We start from the raw sequence: 16445 nt of genomic DNA, 5'->3' as shown, positions 1-16445 counted from the left end.
TCTCTTCTGGAAAGCCTCCCTGCCTTCTCTCTATCCCTGGAAAGTAAATCTCCTCTCTTCTGCTTCTGAAGTATGTAGCTTCCTCCTTTTCAACTACATTGTGATCTATTTATCTCTGTGTGTCTCCCCTATCTAATGCCACAGAGATACTTAAATATTGTGGGAGGCCAACAGGTATCCTCTAGGGCTTGAATGATCAGCACACAGTGGGACACTGTACTTTCTATCCCTGGGAAGCTGGCGGGTGGGGGTGGTGTGCCGGGGAGCGGCCAAGCCTGGGAGATGCAGGACTCAAATCAGGTCTTATTTATCTCTGAGCCTCACTGTCAGCATATGGGAAGCTCTAGGATCTTAAGGACACAGCCTTCTTGGCACGGACACTGGCATCCCCATGCCCACTGAGGCACCTTGAGGCACCCCTAGAGGCTTCCCCAGTGGAGGAGGGAGGAGTGAATTGACTCATTAATTAGCAGTCACTGAGCACCTACTGTGTGCCAGGCTCTGCACTGGGCATTTCACACCCACTCCTCATCGGACCTTCCCAGCCCCCAGACGATAAGTCAGGGCACCTCCAGTGAGGAATCTGGGGCTTAGTGAGGTTGAGGATGTGTCCACAGTCTTCCCCACTAAGCAGCAGAGCCCACGTCCAAACCCAAAATGGTTCAAGGGATTTTCTGAGGCAGAATGCACCGGCCTCAGTGACTGTCCGGGAGTGAGATGAGCACCCTCCTCCACCCGTCAGTCCCAACCTGGGGCCTTCCTGCCCTAACACTGCCCTCAATGCCCTGTGACTTGGCCCACTCCTAACAGCTGACCCCTTCTCCAGCCTCTTGGAAAGTGCCCTTGACTGGGAGCCCAGTGACCCAGGGCCAGGTCCTACCTCAACACTTTCCGGGTTGCCTTCGAGTTCCTTCACCCCTCCCAGCTCCAGTGTCGTCCTTAGTCATACAGGGATGACGCTGTGCTCTTGCCCACGTGGCCGTGAGAGTGAACATAATCCACGCGGGAAGGAAGCCAACCCAGAGCCCAGTGCCAGGCGATGGCTCCGCACACAGGTGTTAAGTTGGTCCATTCAAAGCCCTTAGGTAACGGTGGATTTTACTAAATTGGGGGCATTCCACGTTGTGGCACATAGTTGGACTTTGATACATGTTTTTTACCTGAGTTAATTAATGGGCTTGAATACTGACTCTGACAGTTTTTGCTCTGTGACTCCCACCAGGGCCCACCCTCTCCAGGCCTCACTTCCCTTGTCTGTGACTCTTTATAAAGCATTGTCATTCGCTCCTTGAGTTCCAAGTGCACATGGCAGTAAAACCACCTCAGATTCAGGGAGACAAAAAGCCAGGAGGGTAGAAAGAGAGAAACACTGTCAGGGAGAAGCCAGGTGTCACAGCACTTCACACCCGCCAGGGCTGGGAGGCTGCGTTCAGAACCCCTGTGTGAACAGGACCCGCTAATTAAGCACAGAACTTAAGGGATGTGAGTCCTGGAGGAAGTTTCTAATTACCTTTGCTCTGAAGGTAGGGAGAAGGTAGGCGGTGGGGAGCCGTGCAGGGGAGAGGAGCCCTGGGTCCCATCAGAGGCCGAGGTGAGACTGGAAAGAAGTGAGGCGGGAGGGAGGGAGGGGGCTGGTGTCTGGGGAGCACGCACTGCTGTGTGCACCCGGCACCGTGCTTTCCACACGCGGCTCGTTTCATACCACAGCCATCTTGGGGGATGTGAGTTCACCCCCTTTACAGATGAGGACACCGGGGCTCTGAGCTGTCAGGAGATGGAGGTTTGTCCAAATGATGGAGGCTGGCCCTGTGTCAGCCATGGGGATGGAGACACAGTCAATGCTCTCCAGGACCCCAGTCCCATGGGAGACAATGATGAGGATGCAGTGGGATCTGATGGGGAAGCACAGGTGGTGTGGGAGCCAGAAGGGACCCCTAACCAGCCTGGGGTGTCGGGGGCTCCCCAAGGAGGGACTGTCTGCTCTGGGACCTGGAGGTGTAAGAGGGGTTGATGCTGCCAGGAGGAAGGGGAGGGGGAGGAAGAACTGTTGAGCTGGAAAGAACAATCAGTACAAAGGCCCTAGGGCAGGAGGTGTAAGGCTGTTCAGGAAACTGAGGGCCAGGCTGTTCCAGCTGGGGGAGGGCAACCCCTGGGTGGGTAGTGGGAGGGGGCAGGTAAGGAGGCTGTGGCCCTAGGGAAGGTGAGCACAGCTACATGCGAAGAGCCCAGACTCTGGACCCAAACCTGGGCCCTCGTGCTCCCCAGCTGGGAGGCCCTGCGCAGGTCACTAACCCTCTCTGGGCTGTTCCGTCATTGACTGGGGACATAATAACAGCCACCTCCTCCCAGGGCAGTTTGAGGATTAAAGGAGCTGAAGACGGGGTGCGGGAGCCACAATAGGGCTGTCTGAGTGTGAGCCTTTTCTGCAGCCTGGCCACCTGGGCACTTTGGGGTTTTTTTGTTTGTTTCACATCTTTATTGGAGTATAATTGCTTTACAATGGGGTGTTAGTTTCTGCTTTATAACAAAGTGAATCAGTTATACATACCCTGGAGAGAGCGACCCCAGCAGCCCTGACCTTCTCCTGGAGACAGAGGCCTGGGCTTTCAGAGGGTGACTGAGCCCCCTCCCCATTCCCTCCTCACTCCTCCTTGGGTTGAGGTAGCAGAACAGAATTTCCCTCCACCTTCCTCTGCTGAGTCACTTTCATTCCCTCCCTGGGGAGGAACCACTTTAAATTCATTGTCATGTTGACACAGACACCCCAAAGGCCCCCAGACCCATGCCCCCTCCCTGGACTTCCTCTCCCCCTTTTCCCTCTCTACCCCCTCCCCAAGGGGAAGGCAGCCCCTGGGGTCCCAGAACAAGACCTGCTGTGTGTCCCTGGGGAAGTCACTTGCCCTTTCTGAGCTTCAGTTTCCCCATCGGTGAAGTGAGGGGCTTGGACAGGGGAAGAGAATTCACCTTGATGAGCCCTCATGTGCGCTGGGCTCTGACCTTCCACCTTCCCCAGAACCCTGGGCACCAGGACAACTGGTTCACTGTCATGAGCCCTGATGCAGAGACTCCACTCTTGCTCCACCCCTCCCCCTGCCTGACATCAGGAGTCACCGAGCAGAACAGCCATCCTCCACATCTCCTGCATGGCTGCTCTAGGACCTGCTGTGGCTCCCGCTGTCGGCTGCCTCAGGCCATCATGCCTCCATATTCTTTACCACCCACCATCCCTCCCATCCTTCCCCCGCCAAGAAACTCCAAGCAAAGCAGGTCTTCACTGTGCACCCAACACCCTAACATCATCCCCACCCTACCAAGGCTTTTCTCCAGCTGTATCCCCATTCCCCCCCTCCTTCTGAGAAACTCCTATGCATCCTTCAAAGCCCAGACTTCATCTCTTTGGTGAAGCCCTTCCCAGGCAGACTAATCGCTCCTTCAACTCTGCCCCAGAGCAGCTGGTAGAGAAAATAACACGTGCTCACCGGTCACCTGTGTCATCTCGCTTAATCTTCACTCCCACCCTGTGAGGCAGTATCATTATTATCGCTGCTGTACAGATGAGGAAACTGAGCTCAGAGATGTGTGCAACTTGCCTGAGACCACACAGCCAAGAAGGAGTGGTGTCCCCACCTCTCTGTTTTGGGTGATTAACAGTGTCCCAGGTTATCTCCCCAACTAGGTGGTGAGCGACTCAAGCGAGAGTCATCCTGAGTCCTCCCTCTGTCCCCAGAACCTGAGAAAGCGGGGCCTGGCTGGGTCGATGAAGGTTTGTCCAGTGAACACATCTGCCCCTGGATTCCCGCCTCCCAGCTGTGCCCTGCAGCGCCCCTCCCCCAACACCCTTCCCAGTCCATATGTGGCCAGTCCTCTGCAGTCCCCAGAGCCAGCTCTTCAGGGAGGCCTGGGGTTCCCCAAGAAACCCCTGAGCCTCTCTCCCCAGCTGCTTGTTTGGAGGTTGGCCCCCGATGAGGTTCACGTTCCCAGGGGCCCAGGACCTGCCTCTCTCGGACCCTCCTCAGAGCCCGGGGCATCACAGGAAATGCTCAACACTCAGCGAACGGAACATGGGTCAGTGACAAGTCCCACCACTCATGTCTGGGTCCCAGTTCCGCCAACGCACACGTCACCGTGTCCCTCCTCCACGGGGCCAGGGAAAGAGCCAGGACCCCGGGGTCATCCAGGCCTGGGCTCTCATCCCCTGCTGCCACTGGTGAGCCGAGTGACCTGGGACCAGTCAGCTCACCCCTCAGACCCCAGACTCCCCTGCAGAAAAGTGGGAGCAGCAGTGCCCATGGGGCGTGAGGGGGGGGCAGTGCGAGGCTGATGGGGTTCAGCATGTGCCCCGCACCGCACACAGTAAGCCCCACCCCCGTCCCCTGCAAAGGCAGCAAACTGTAATTTGCATCCAGTTCAGAGCTTCCAAATGAATCCTTTATCCAGCAGCCTCCGAACACCCCCAGCCCCGCCCCTCCCTCCCAGGCCCCAGCCCAGCTTCCAGCCCACCTCAGCCCTGCTGCTCCGAACATAATTTGTGTGGTATTTGTTCCATCCATTACAGAGAATAAATCTTTCAGGATGTTTAAATGCCAATCTTTTAAAAAAAAAATCCTTCCCACACCCAAAGAGTAATGGCTGTGTTTGGCAAAGCTCACACATAAAACCCATGATACAGGACAGGAAAAGGAGGTCAGGACTCGATCAGGGAACAGGTGCCAGTCGTTAGGGAAATCGCAGCTCTCCTTCCAAGGAGCACGCGCTCTTCCAGGGCTGCAAACCCAGAGAGAAGGCACTTTTCTCCCTGAAGCCTCAGAAATGCGCCATGTGGGAGCTCCGAGCTGGGCGGCTGCTACAGCAATACCGTGAGCTCTGGGTGTTGAGTGCCTGCTTCCTTGGGCCCTGAGCCCCGCACAGCCCGGAGCATTATCCCCCCTGCATGGTGGGGGCCACGCGACACTGAAAGGAAGGGACTCGCCCAGGATGGCGCAGGGCACTAAGAGTGGGGCTGGGATTGGAACCCAGGGATTGACTCTCGGGTCCCTGCTCCTCTCCAGATGCCCTGCTCCCTGGGAACGCGGGAGGATGGCGATGGGAAAGGTGAACAGAGAAGTCAGCCCTGTCTAGGCGGATGCCCACCAGGCTTTAGGTTCAACCCACTCCTCTGGTCATTTGAATATACTGGCATGCAGGGCTCAGAGGGCTCAAATGTGGGCAATAAAATCGATTAGTGCAACCAACCAGTGGGCACTTAGCTGAAGGATACCCTTAACCAAGGTAAAAAGTGGAATTGGTTTTGGAAATGATCCATCTCATCGCCTCCTGGGTCAACAGAGCCGACCCTGAACTGGGCTCTGCCCCCAACCATCAGCCCCCAAGTCTGGGAGGGGGATCCTCGAGGGAAAAGAACTCTTTAATTTACTGGAATAAAGAGTCTGCTAGGTTGTGTTCTTACACCAAAATGCACCTCAACAAAACGAGTAACAGGATGGATGACAGGCCTCTGTTCCCTGCAAACACATTACAGGCAGAACTGTCTTCTGGCCTAGAGCTTGCGGGCGCTCAGGCAACCCTCACCAGTGGTGAAGGGACTCCTGGGACAGAGGGTCTGGTCCACGTCACACAGAAACCCTCCAGACAGGCTGCTCTGACCAACCCTCCAGGGTCTGCCATTAATGGGTCACTCTATCCCCAAGTGACAGGATGGAGGAGGAAACAGGGTGGGGATCTGAGGCCATGAGAACCAGATGGAGTCATGCCCTAGATCCTTACAATTCTCAGCACCTTTAAGTGACATGGAAGTGATCACAGCTTTTCTACCAGCCCCAAGGCCAGAGTCCCTTCTTGGGCCCCAACTGTCCACCCACCAGCTGGAGAAAGGCTGGACAGCGGGGTTCAGCATGCCAGGATGCACGAATGAATCAATGCACTGAGGAGTGGAAGAACAAGTGAACTGAGGCCTGAATGAATGAGTGACTGAGTGAATGGATGAATGGGGTGAGTGGGTGAGAGCCAGAATGAATGCATGCATTGAACATACGAGTGCGGATTATTGGATGGCAGGAAGTAAGCCTGCCTGAGTGACCAAGGCTAGGATCATACTGGATATATTCCCATTATTCTTTCCTCAGAGGACAGAAAGCTGAGGCACAGAGAGGTTAGGAGCTTGCCCCAGGTCACACAGCTAGTGTGGGGCAGAGCCGGGGCTCCAACTAGGCAGTCTAGCCACACTTCCAGCTCTGCTTTGGGCCCGTATCATGGCCACGGCTCATCAGCAGGGCTGGACCTTCCCATCACACCCCCCCCACCCCACCCCACCCCCAGTCAACATTCAGAACAACCTAATGATATCCAGCTCCCACACTCGGAATGATGTTTGGTTTTACCATCAAATCGCTCTTCTTGCTGTTGCCTGGGATTTGGCTGGGAGCAGATCTTGCCTTTTCGATGATTGTTTCCAGTGGCTTTTAGCCTTGCTCAACTTTCCACCTCTGCAGAGCTGGAGGGCAGGTGGCGATGGCTTGCTCTCACCCGGGCAGAACACCAAAGGAAGGGGTGAGTGTCATTGCCAGTTTTCATGGCCTATGCCTTCCAGAGCCCCAATGCCCTCAAAAGTCATTATTTTTAGCCAGGAGATAGTTCCGTTTCTGTCTTAGTGTCTATGTTACTGGTTCAGCCCATTCAGTGTTTTGAGGTGAATGGAGGAAGGCCCGGAGTAGGGCCATGGAGAGAGGGGTGAGTGGCTCACATGGGGACAGATTTAGGCTCAGCAGCAGCAAATCTGCTCAACAGTGAGACAGTTTGCCCTGTCAGACGATGAGCTCCCTGTCCCTAGAACTGTTCGAGTTATTACAGCAAAGAGAGAGCTTCCTATATTGCAAGAGGGAGTCGGACTAAAGTTATTCCCTGTGCTAATATCCTGGTTCCAAAATTTCTATTTCAACTCTGTTTCTCTGAATGCTTTTATGTTATTCCAAGTCTTTTGTAGAGATTCCTAAATCCTCAGATTCTGTGGGCCTATGAGTCTGTGAATGCATCTGTGCTCCTATAATTCTAGGATTCTATACAAAGACAAGATGCTCAGATCTTGCAGTTTAAAGCTTCTATAAAATGCATCTTTGTGAAAGACGTTCTAATCCCAAGATTCTGTGCATCTCAGATGCTCTGAATGGTACAGGCATATTCCAGAATGTTCCAGCTACATGAGGGAAGTGTAGGTTCAAAGACCCTGGGCTTCTCACATTCCGGTGTCTTTAGGAGATTATTCAGTGGTTTCTCTCCAGGGACCTCTCAGCATTGAAAAGTGGAGTCACTGGGTGTTCCCATTCCATTCGCTTCCTTCTCTCATCCTCACCCGGCTCACCCCGTTCTCTCTCTTCAAGGATCCAGAGCCCTCAGAGTGGAATGAAACATTCCAGAAGTCCTCACCCTCATGTCCTCCCCACCTCCACCTGAGCCTGGGTAACCTGCCAGCAGAGACAGACCTCTCCCTTGGTCCTTGATACTAATCCATAAACTGCTTCTTTGTTTGTTTGTTTGTTTTTTTAAAGGCCCACACATATATAGGAGTAGTTGTTTGTTTTTTTTAATGTGGACCATTTTAAAGCCTTTATTGAATTTGCTACAATGTTGCTTCTGCTTTACATTTTGGTTTTCTGGCCTGGAGGCATGTGGGATCTTAGCTCCCCGACCAGGAATCGAACCCGCACCCCCTGCATTGGAAGGTGAAGTCTCAACCACTGGACCACCAGGGAAGTCTCATCACAAACTGCTTCTCTGGATTCTCCCACATACACTTCCCCTGGGGACCACCCCCCAGCTTGGAGCTCCAGGGCTGGGATACCCCTCGCCCCACCCCAGCTCCAAACCTGGGCGCAAGCGTGTGCTGCACCCCTGCTGCCCTGAGGTTGGGACCTTCTCGGTGAGGGTTGTCACCTGTGAAAACCCAGGTAAAGTCACTACAGGGATCCTGCACACACCCCCACATCTTGGGTGGGTATAATAGATAACAAAAACCATTAGAAAAATCTTTGGGCAGATGTGGTCCCAGACGAACACCTCAGAGATTTTTTCTTCTAGTGTTAATTATGACAATAGTAGGGAAGCAGCCTTTGGAGGCCAAGCAGAATTTTTCCGGTGAGTTTCACTCAAAATAAACACCTTAGGGAGCAAGAAGCCAGGGACCACTTTCATTTCTGTTCTGTTTGTGTTTCCTGGTCCTCTCAGCCTGCTCCATGGAGCTCTTCTCCTATGTTCACTGTTTAACCTGGGAGCTCTCAGTGGGCTCTGAGCACCGGCTGTCCTGCCAGGTTCACTCTGGCTTCTCTGGAAGGAACTAGATCCCAGGGAGGGAGACATGGGAGACAGGCAGGGAGGGGCTGGAATTCTGGAGGCTGGGTCCACAGTCGGTCCTCCAGGACGTCCCAGGGCAGCCCCCTCCAACCCACCCCGACCTCAGCGGGCAGGTGGGTGTCCTGGGCACCTGCAGCAGAGAGGGAACCCAGAGTCCAGAGCCCAGCAGACTTGGCCGTGGAAGAGAGAACCAGGGGTGGCTGGGGTTAAATCTACTGCAGCCTGGGTGCAGAGGCCTGCACGTGAGGGAGGGGGAGTCCCTCGGGGCCAGGCGGCGAGGGCACCCACCCACCTGCTCTCTGTGGTCCAGACGGCAGGAGCATCTCTGGCAGCTGCTGTCCGGGCCCCTCTGGTCAGATGTGAACAGAGGGGAGCCTACACCCCAGGCCAAGGCAGGACAGGCCTTTGGGTAAGGACCAGAGACCAGGCTGCCTCCATGTGGAGAGATGCTGTGAGGCCAGAGCATCAGGGGACCGATCAGAACCGCGCAGCCCCATTGCCCTCTGGCCTGATTCCCACCTCACGGGGCTGAGGTGGCAGCTACAGTAACCGCACAGACAGCCGGGGTGACACAGGCAGCTGGGGTCAGGGCCGAGGGGAGAGAACCCAGGGCCTGGTGGCCTGAGAGGGGGGCTGGCTTGGGAGAGAAGGGGGAGGGGGGGGCGGAGGGGGTGTGTGTTCGGAGCCCCCACCCCTCACCTGTGACGGGCACGTCACACACTCCGTCTTCTGTAATCCTCCCTCACAACAGCCCTGGGGGCCTCTGTTATTAGCCCCATTTTTCAGGTGAGAAAACTGAGTGTCCATGATGATATGACATGTCCAATTCACCAGCCGTTCAGTGACAGGGCCAGAATTCCCACCCGGGCCTGTCTGGCTCCACAGCAGGTGGTTTTCCTTGTGCCCCAATCAAAGCAGACATGAAATAACCAACACTGACAGGCCCCATCAGGCACAGGCGTCAGGCCCGCAGGTGTAAGCTCCAGGAAGGGCCCTGGACTGAGAGTGGGGAAACTGAAGCTCAAACCGTGGCCCGTTCACTTCTTGGATGTGTGTGTGTTTGCCTTTGGCCTCTCTCAGCCTCAGTTTCCTCATCTGTAAGATGGGAGTGACGACCCTACCTATGGGGATAGCATGAGGGTTAGAATGAGACCTGTGTGCCTGGCACACAGTGGGCCGTCAATAAACATCAGCTGAGGCAGGATCTGAGGCTGGGCTCTGAGCTCTCTGCTGGCTCCTTTCCTGGAGCTCTCTGGTTCCTAATCTTTGTGAATCCATCCGTCTGTCTATCCACCCATCCACCCATCCATCTATCCACTCATCCATCCACCCATCCATCCACACATCCACCCATCCACCCATCCATCCACCCATCCATCCACACATCCATCCACCCATCCATCCACACATCCATCCACCCACCCATCCATCCATCCATCCACCCATCCATCCATCCACCCACCCATCCATCCATCCAGTTGTTCTCTTGCTGACTTACAGCATGAACCTAGAACTGCTTTGTGCAGGAGGGAGACACTATGAGGGATAAGACTGTCACTGATGCCCGAAGGCCCTTCCAGCCCCGTGAGAATGACCATAGGTAGAGGTCTGGTGGAGTCCCGGGGGAGCACCGCAGGAGGGAGGGGCGAAGTCACCACCAGCCTCAGTAGAGGAGGAAGGGCATTCTGGGCAGAAGCACGGCACGCGTAGAGGAAAGGAGGAACAGAAGAGCCTGGCTTATGTGAGGAAGAGCTCACTGCGGCTGGATCCCAGGTCCAGCACCCGGTGGGTGTGTCATGGGGGAGCAGGGAGAAGACACAGCCTGAAAGAAGGCAGGGCCAGACTCAGAGAAGCCTTGAATTCCAGGCCAAGAAGGTTGAACTTGAGCCCACAGGCAGTCAGGAGCCACTGAAGGTTCTTGAGCTGGGGCGTGGCAGGAAAATTCACATATCAGAAAGCACCTTCCAGCAGCAGGACAGGAGTGAGGGGACCAGCTGGGAGGCCGGTGCATCTCCTGGGCCCAGTACTTTAGGGCCTTCCTCTCACAGAGGGTTTCCTGGCACACAGGGACCACAGGTTGGATGACACGGGTGCAAATAGCAGGGCGGATGGGCTGAGCAGTGGTTCAGGGTCAGTTCAACCCAGAGCCCAGCGCGTGACCCAACCCACAAACGCACAGCTCACACAGCCCCACGAGGTCCAAGGGACTCCTGGAGTCCACGCCTCCCCCAGTTCCCACCCCCCCACAACGGCCTCATCACCAAGGGGACTGTTCCAGCCCCTCTCCCTCCCCGTCCTTCTCAGCAGGTGCGCTCACTCCTCTGCCCAGAGAAACCCCAAGCCTCAAAACAGAAACTCCCTAGATTTCCTGACACCAAACATACAAAGCCCCCGGCACCCACACCGCCCTCCTCCTCCTCCTGGAGATGGAGATGGTCCCCTCCCTCTGCCTGGGCTCAGACGTGCTGTCAGGCCCCTCCCACCCGCCTCCTCGATCTGTCGAGGGGAAGAGGGAGGGGCAGCTTTAATCTCTTTGTCTATCTGTCTGTCTGTCTGTCTATCTATCTATATTTATTTCTCTCTAGCTCTATCATCTCCTTCCCTCACACCTGATTCATATTTGGTTATATTCAAGTCTCTCTCTCCTTATAACAAACAGCAAACAAACCTGAACCCCGTGTCCCTGCCAGCTGTGTCCCTCTCTTTCCCGGGCACCATCCGTTGCTGCCGCATCTCCAGGCCAGCCCTCCACCCACTTCACCTGCTTCAACCACCGCCACTGACCCGCGAGCCGCTTGCTACTGCTCATCCCACGTTACAGAGGAGGAAACTGAGGCTCACGAGGTGCAGTGAGCTGCCCAAGGTCCCCCGTCCCACCACCGGCAGAGCCAGGCTGGACCCCAGGGATCTCGCTCAGGCTCGTGGGCCTCCTCAGTGCCTCCCGAGCTCCAGTAGCTTCTCTGACCCTCCCGTGCATTCGCCGCCTCCACCCTCCACCTGCCCGATATTGATTTTGATTCAATCAGTCCCTTTAAATTGACTTGAAATGACCTCCCTCTTTCAAGTTGCCTCACCCTGAGCAATAACGTCCATGAAATCAAGGGTTTAATGCATTAATTACGTGTGAGTATTTTTTCTGATACCCATTAAAATAAATACATGACTGGTAAAATATAAAATACTAATGTTTGTCCATGCAGCACCCGCAGTCAACTCTCAGACCCCCACTCCCTGGGAGACCCCGGGGCTGCTGCGGGAGAGGCCGGGAGGAGGGGGAGAAGGTGGCATCTGGGTAGTGGCCGTTTCTTTCTCCTGGGGAGGCCCCACCCTCATCTGCCGCCCCAGGCTGGGTCTTGGAAAGGGAAACGCCGTGGCAGCTGGATGGGGCCCACTGACCACGGGCCCCAGGAGGGAGGGCCCTGGGGGAAGGGACCAAAAGGCCGTGATGGAGGGACCAAAAGGCCGTGATGGCTCCAATGGGATATCTATGCGGGTGCTCACCACATCCGCTCCCCCCAGGCTTGGGACAGAATTCCTGGCTCTGCACCAAACACAGGAGACAGGCTGGGAGGGATTGCTGTCCATGGGCCAAGGGCTCCTGCCAGGAATGAAAGCAGGAAACTGCAAGGGAAAATTTGATACCAATCCTTCCCCAGTGTGGCCACATGCCCAAGCAGCAGCTGTGCCAACCGGCGGGGCGGGAGAAGGGAGGCGGCAGGCAGAGAGGCCTCCAGGTGGGAGTGGAGGCTGCAAGATCAGGCAAGGAGTCTGTTCCAGTCCAAACTGAAGAGGGGATGTGGCCAAAATGGTTGGGGTCCAGAGGCGGAAACACTGGGGCCAGGACCCCAACCTATGCAGGGGTTTTCTCCTGGAGGAAGGAAGACTCAGGGATCATGGGAGGCAGACAGGGCTGGGTTCAAGTCCCAGAGCCTCTACTTGCTTCTGCAAGTCCCTTCTGCTCCCTGAGCCTCATTTACCCAACCTGTACAATGGTGACAATCTTGTCGCCCAAAGTGGTTGTGAGGAATAAACGAGGTTAGCACTCTTAGGACAAGGCTTAGCCCATAGTAAGGGCAGATATACGTTAGCTATTCATCGAGTTACATTTATAATTACTATTTACAGTCATACTGTAAGTATATTATTGTATAATAATATATTTACTTATATGTTATATCTATATTACTTGCATGGTCATATTATTTATTTTAACTTAAATGTCATAATGTGTTATATGTAAGTATCATATAAGTATAGAGATTTACTATATACACTGTAGTATACCATAAATCGCTGTTTATAAATTATTTTTTATTACCACTACAAGGCTAGGGGGACCAAGGGAGCAGATATGTTCTGAGTGGCTCGGATACCTTCATTCCTTCCCACATTCATTCAATACACATACTTATCAAGGCCCTGGGAAGCAGAGTTCAGCTCATTCTGGGGCTTGACTGAGCAGAGTCACACCTGCTCCGGTGGGTACCTTGGAAGCCGTTAGGGCGCTGGGGTTCTAAGTTCAGGTCCCAGGGATGATGTCCCTCCTGCGGACCTGGTGCAGCCCCAGGTGTCATCCATGAAATGAGGCTCAGGGCGGTGGAGGACGTGCCACAGTCACGCAGGGCCTAAGTGTGGAGCCTCACACCCAGGTCCGGGCACAGGCAGTATGGCCACCCTCTAGGCCGTCCCCTGCAGACCCCACGGGCCCCGTCACTGAATAGGGCAGCCGCTCACACTTTACAAGGAGGGGGGCAGAGAGAAAGGAGCCACTTCAGGCCCCGGGACCTGAGGGGTACATGGGAGGGGACGTGTCCTGACCTGTTAGCAGGTTTTCTATGAGGGAGGAAAGGACCATTCTTGGTGTGAGGAGATGCAGCTCCTCCGTGAAGCCCTGGGGGAGACCTGTGACTGAGATGGGGCTCCTGGACCCAAACCCTGAGGAAGATGCAGCTTCTGTCTTGAGCCCCTCAGGCCCCTCGCCCTGTGTTCGGCACTCACACACTGTCTCCTTTCGGTCTCCACGCCCCAGCCAGGTGGGAATTGTTCTCCCCATTTCCTAGGTGAGCAAACTGAGACCCAGAGGGACAGTCACGTGCCCGAAGCAACACAGCACGTTGGGGACAGTGCTGGGACTCACACCAACTCCTTGGATTGTGAGATGTCTCGGGGTCCCCAGTCACCTCTACTCCAGGGTCTCTAATACGCACCCCCTTGCCCCCAGGCTGCAGTTATTTTTGTCCTGAAGACACTTATACCCTGATTTTGGGACAGAAGACTTGACCGTTGCCCAAAGGAACAAGAGAGGGTAGGGGAACAGGAAGATGCCTGCTGGGGGCGCTCCTACTTAGCCCCTACCCTTCCCCAACATTCACATCTGAGCTGCCACCCCTAGTCCAGCAAAGGCCCTGGACAGGCCCTGGGAGACCAGAGGTGCCTCCAGCCCAGGCCCTTCTCAGGGCACCTCAGAGCAAGTGATAGGAGTGGGAAGGTTACAACCACCTCTGAGCAGGCTTACACCCACAGTCTGCCCTGGAGAGTGGCCGCTAACCTCCTTGGGAGTCTCTGTGTACAGGAGGGAGGGGCAGTTTAAAGGGATTAGATTAGGTGCTACTGAGTGTGACAAGTGATGGAACTAGCCCAGCTCACAGTAAGGGTTGCTGAACCCCAGGCCCCAGCCAGTCTGGCTAACCCATTCCTGGGCTGATGGTGCCATCTTGCGGCCAGATACTGCCATAGCAGCCCCAGGTCTGCGATTTCAGCCCCACTACAATCACTTCACTCCAAGGTCCAAGACAATTCTTGAGATCTTCTTGCCCAGTGTCAGGAGTCCATTTCACAAGTGGGGAAACAAGGTCACCCACGTAGCAGCAAAGGGTGAGTGGGAATAGTAGGAAATTTGTTGTCCAACAAGTCTGAGCAACAAGCAGACCATACAGCACCTAGAATGTTCAACTACTTTGAATTTTATCTTGGAGATAATAGGGAGCCAGAGAAGGTTCTTGAGTGGGAGTGTAACCTGATTAGATGTGCACTGTAGGACCATCACTCTGGTATCAGGATGCAGAATGGACTGAAGACAAGGCAGGAAAGCCAGTTAACCTGCAGTGTGGAGAAAGGACTAGAACCCCCTTTCATCCTAGTGAGCCTGAACCTCAGAGAGGGAAGGTCCTGGAAAAGCCCTAACTTTGGAGCTGGAGATTCCAGAGTTCAAATCCCAGCCCTGCCACTTACCGGCTGGGTGATGCTTTATATCTGGCAACCTTGATTTCCCCATTCGTGAAAAACAAAAAAAAGCATTGATATTAAAAAGATCACTAAGAAGTTTGAATTAGGAATCGTGTGTATATTATCATACCAAGCACCTAATGGATGATCAAAAAAAGGTAACTCAGTGGGTGAACTAAATCTGACTCTGACCCCAAACATGCAAAGCCTGCCATGCCCCCGTGGGCAGAGCTGTGCCCTCCCCAGGTCAACATACCCTAATGGTGGCCAAGCCCCCTCCCCTCCCCCTCTCCCCCCACCCCACCACGCAGCAGCTCTGAGAGGAGGGAGCCACGCTCCAGTAGCAGGAGGCCTCTGAGCATCTCCTGCCTCCGCCTGCATTAACTGCAATTGCATCTGGAACAGATGGGGTGCTGGGACCTCCCCACCCCCTGCCATATTTCACAGCGTGTTGGTTCAGGACAAAATCATGTAATTAAAAGAGGAGAAATGCAAAACAAACCCCTGAGCGGACTTTGCCATCTTCCCTCCCTTGTAAATCCATTAATAAACTGTAATTACAAAGACAAACCCCTTTATTGAAACCTGGTAACCAATTCACTTAGGGGCCAAGAGACTCCCATTGTCCTCCAAGACCTGAGGAAAGAAAGAAAGAAAAAAAATCCTAATTAGTTTAGTCCTGTTTATCTATACAAAAATTAAAAAAACAAAAATCTCGGTTACACGGTAACTTGCCGTCTGCCAAAAGACTGCAGCTGCCCTGGGGAGATGCAGTTTTCCTTCTTTCAGGGACTTGTTTATAACCTTCTGTTAATCAAACTTAAAGCAGAGAGAGACGGGGAAATCACATGGAAAGGGGGAATGGCACGGGGACCTGGAGTAGCTGTGGGCAGAATTGAGATGAGCTAGCAGTAGGAGTTTGGGTTTGAAAGATCCCAGGATGCCAACCCCTGCCTTCCTTGGAGACTGACGGCGTGGTCCCTTAAGAGCTCATCTAACAACCCCTCCCCCTAAAGAACCACTGACCAGTCTTCTCAGACCTAGAGAATCCCGTGCAGCTGGCTCCACCCATCACCCAGGGATAGGCAGAGCCCCCAAGCCTGGCCAGTCTCAGCCTTTCATCCCCCTGGCCACAGTGATTGTTCAAGGATGAGCACAGGACCCAATCAGAGCCAAGGGGACTGAATTATGGGGATGTCCACACCCTTAGAGTTGACCAGGTATCAGCGTGGAGCTGTGGGGCCGTCTGGAGGAGAGGACCAGCCTGGGCCTGAGGCCGTCATGGTGGAAACCAGAGTCAAGAGTGGAGAGAGACGGAGGCCTGAGCCCAGCGCCATCCCCCCAGCACCTTCAGTCACCAGATCCCATCAACTCCCTTCTCAGGCTTAAGCTGCTTGGTATGGAGTTTCTGTCACTTGCAACCAGGAGCCCTAACTCACCCGATTCTGACCTACAGTGCCTGTGGTCCGGTCTTCAGGTGGTTAATCACGCTGTTTCTCCCACCAGCTGCGTCTTACTCTCCCTCCTGGCATGGAATCCCTCAGGCAGGAGTGCTAGAAACAGGAAGCAGCCCTCCCCACCCACCGCCCCCTGCAGAAATGCCTGTGTCCTGGGCCTACTCACCGCTCAGTTTGTTACTTTCATGGAAAACCCTAAGGTTCAGCCCCAGAGACCCCGGATCACCAACCCACCTCAGCTCCACCTGGACTGGGGCCTGACCAGACAGGAGGCCCAACTGCAGCCTCAGGCCCACCTGTTCTAGCCTGTGAGCTGTGGCCTCCCCCAGCCTTCACTCTGTGGCCCTTCCCTGGCACTGGGCTCTGTGCATTCTCCGTGGTCACCACCTTCTCCAACCCTAGGCCCTTACTCCCTACCTG

Source organism: Delphinapterus leucas, chromosome 1, assembly GCF_059928025.1.
Source record: "Delphinapterus leucas isolate spDelLeu-1000000601 "Yukka" chromosome 1, BTC_Dleu_Yukka2, whole genome shotgun sequence".
Classification (NCBI taxonomy): domain Eukaryota; kingdom Metazoa; phylum Chordata; class Mammalia; order Artiodactyla; family Monodontidae; genus Delphinapterus; species Delphinapterus leucas.
The sequence above is the reverse complement of the archived record's forward strand: the minus strand, read 5'-3'. Positions refer to the sequence as shown.